General features: G+C 47.1%; 1 long non-coding RNA gene across 2 annotated transcripts; it reads right to left on the reverse strand.

The window, feature by feature from the left end:
- Nucleotides 1-1245: 1245 nt before the first annotated feature.
- On the reverse strand, nucleotides 1246-2515 carry LOC137436240 (uncharacterized). 2 transcript variants are annotated; one of them, XR_010986212.2, is made up of 4 exons: nucleotides 2378-2512; nucleotides 1849-1946; nucleotides 1485-1689; nucleotides 1246-1271 (listed from the first exon to the last, which is right to left on the reverse strand). It is a non-coding gene; the product is annotated as an uncharacterized LOC137436240 (long non-coding RNA). The 2 variants fall into 2 exon arrangements; XR_013620901.1 differs by having other exon boundaries at nucleotides 1849-2515.
- Nucleotides 2516-3647: the final 1132 nt, after the last annotated feature.

Below are 3647 nucleotides of genomic sequence, written 5' to 3' on the forward strand. Positions count from 1 at the left end.
CCCTGCCATCAATCCCTGTGTAAGTCAGCCTTGTTCCGTTTGTCTGTGGTCTGTCCGGGAATAGATAAGATTGTATTTAAGTGCCCATCTCTTCTGTGTCTTTTACCTCACTCTGCCGTGTAATCTACCCCCTTTTCTCCACCACTGTAATTATACCCTCCTCCGGAGGTCTTGAGAACTGTACCCCTTGCGTCGTTTCCTCTTTCCCAGTCGTCACGTCCTTTCCATCATTGATTTGGCATAGCGCGATTTGGTCAACGTCTGGGTGGAATCGGGGTCTAGTCGGGGAATAACTGTTCGGTCGCGGCAATACCACCGCTCGGTAAATAACATCTAAACCGCGTCCGTAACAATATAATACATCCATGTTTGTGACAACTTACATTCTCAGTGTCCTGGTTGAAGGCATATTAAGTTTGCTGCGAAGGTACTCGTATGCCTTAGGTCCGTACAGATGTAAGGTCAGAGAAAACCTTCTCTGTTCTGCTGTGTATGCCTCACTTCCCTTTGGTTTTTAAAATAGATCCATGGGAAAGTCTGAAACGAAATATATAACATAAAACATTGCTCATGTATGAAAATCTTTTAGAAAGTAATGTTTAGACCAAAAGTATGGTTATTGAACACAAAATGATGTAGTTGTACCGATAATCAGATTATCAGAATGATATTTGTTGTTTGACAGAATGAACTTCATTCAGATGCCAGTGGCATATATATCTACGTAATGTAACCAATACGATGAATAAGTCCTACCACGGTACGCCTGGAGCTTTTCTTCTAGTTCTGCTGTCATGAGGTTGTGTTCCTTCAACTCATCCTCTATGGATGATAACGTGCTCTTACATCTTTTCTCTCTGGCCTTTGTGTTTTTCAGCTGCAGCTCTAAGTCAGCCACTCGATCCTCTGTCCTCCTCAACTTGACTTTTCCCACAGCTTCGTCGGGCGCTGCATAGCTATGGAACTACAACATCACAGCACAAATAATATGCATGAGCAGAATATCACCAGACAAATATGCCCCAAAAAAATGATGATTTTTCACTAGGACTATGTAAATTACCTGTAGTACATGACTAATTTTTATATAAAAATCAATCAATGCTAGCATTTTAAGCTACTAATTCCAATATACATACATCAGGTATACTTGAATGTACATGTCCACTGTCGAGGCTTTTAGTATTGGATTCATGCATGCGAGCCTGATGGTCGTCCTGGCGCTCCTCCAATGCCCTCTTTCAAGTTTGCGTTTGACGTTTCTTCTCATGCTGAAAAGCAAACATCAGCCACATATTGTCAATGTAAAGTATACCACAGAATAAAACATGCAGTTACTTTATCTGTCTTAAAGTTAGAGTCAAAAAAGAGTCCGCCGCCGCGTACTATTACATATAGTTCCCACACATTTTACACACTGTCCAAATATTAAAGTATGAAGGTTTTAGTTCGTTTAGAAAAGATCACAAACAACACGAACATACTTTTTGCAAGTGCTCTGGTAAGTCAAACTTTGATGGGACTGCATCATGACGTAGTCTTTTGGTTTGGCCTGTAAGATCGAAGTCCACAGGTAAAAAGTGTTGGCTGCACACGACATCCCAGGGCTTTGGCTTCCACCCCTCTACCCGTTTCATATGAATACACCATTTCCTTCTTCTTTCTTCATGCCCTTCACTGGTGGGGAAGCTGAAAATAAGATAGCTAATTGTTTAAATTCAATCTGATTGAGCTGCATGGAAAGCAGACCTCAAACCTGCAGATTTTATTAGGTCTACTACCCTGTAAACACAAGTAAGAGATATACATGTCATATATTTAGAAGAGATATTGTGGTATTCAACTTACAGATGAAATGTCAGACCATTCCCCTTCCTCTGTATATTTCGGCATCTTGCATGTGCACACTGCCTGGGCATCTTAACTGTAGCCTAGGCTACTCCCTCCTATATTTGAAGAAAGAACAAGCACAATGTAAAAGTTAATGCTTATATTTATAATGCTTATATAAATATAATAGGCCTACCTTTGACTGCTTGGCAATAATATTGAATACAGGATAAGTCAACCCCTTGGTGTTGAAGATCTCGGTCGAGAATTCTAACCCCATGAGAATTCCTGAACATGGCCAAGTTTCCTCATGAGTCATGGATAGTCCCAAATGTGCCCCAGAATCTCCTATCTTTATTCAATGATTTATGAGAGCTGCATTTTGGAGGTACATGTACCTCATGGACAGAACATTTAAGAGAATTAACATTCTACTATGAACCAGTGTTAGTGTAGACAGGCAGACGATGCGTTAAATATCACCAAAGTTACAACATTATCAGAGTCTGGCAACTGAATGTGTTTTAATCCAATGTACGACACTAACCTGATACTTTGTTCGCCAGTTGTAGTCAATTTAATCAACAATAACTTGCAAATGACGATGACGCGAGTGCATTCCACAGATGGCAACTTGAAAGCTTTCCTGTGGCAAGATGGCGGCCGGAAATCTCGCCCTGTCGTGACCCACTGCCAATCTATATATATATATCTATGATCTTTATGTCTTGGCACCAAGTAAGAAAACCAGAAATGTTGTATACCAAGAGGTTTTGAGAAATTGAAAATTGACAAAACGTCATGTAGGAAATGTACTGTGATATTGCTCTAAAATATACATGTTCTTTTCATCATATATTTGTATTATTCTTATTCAACCCGGGTGAAGCCCCCCCTCCCCCCTCCCACTCCCCTCCTCCCTCCCCCTCCCCCTCCCTCCCCCTCCCCCCCTCCCTCCCCTTCCCCCCCACTCCCCCCTCCCCTCCCCCTCCCCCTCCACTCCCCCCTCCCCTCCCCCTCCCCCTCCCCTCCCCCTCCCCTCACCCCTCCCCCCCTCACCTCACCCCTCCCCCCTCACCTCCCCCCTCCCCCCTCCCCTCCGCTCCCCCCCCCCCTACCCTCCCCCCTCACCTCCCCTCCCCCCTCACCTCCCCTCACCCCCTCCCATCCCCTCCCCCTCCCCTCCCCCCTCGCCTCCCCTCACCCCCTCACCTCCCCTCACCCCCTCCCTCCTCTTCTCCCCTCCCCCCTCCCTCCTCTTCTCCCCTCCCCCCTCTTCTCCCCTCCCCCCCTCTTCTCCCCTCCCCACCCTCTACTCCCCTCCCCCCCCGTTCCCCTCCCCTCCCCTCCCTCCTCCCCTCCCTTCCCCCGCCCGGCAATGCCGGGTACTTCCCATGGCCAGCTGTACGTGGGCTGCTCGAGGGTTGGAAAACCAAGCAATCTTTATGTCTTGGCACCAAGTAAGAAAACCAGAAATGTTGTATACCAAGAGGTTTTGAGAAATTGAAAATTGACAAAACGTCATGTACGAAATGTACTGTGATATTGCTCTAAAATATACATGTTCTTTTCATCATATATTTGTATTATTCTTATTCAACCCGGGTGAAGCCCCCCCCTCCCCCCTCCCCTCCCCCCTCCCTCCCCCTCCCCTCCCCCTCCCTCCCCCTCCCCCCTCCCTCCCCCTCCCCCCTCCCCTCCCCCTCCCCCTCCACTCCCCCTCCACTCCCCCTCCCCCTCCCCCCTCACCTCCCCCTCCCCCCTCCCCCTCCATTCCCCCCTCCCCCTCCATTCCCCCCCTCTCCCTCCCCTCCCCC

The sequence above is a fragment of the Myxine glutinosa genome, chromosome 11 (genome assembly GCF_964187855.1).
Source record: "Myxine glutinosa chromosome 11, kmMyxGlut1.1, whole genome shotgun sequence".
NCBI classification, from domain to species: domain Eukaryota; kingdom Metazoa; phylum Chordata; class Myxini; order Myxiniformes; family Myxinidae; genus Myxine; species Myxine glutinosa.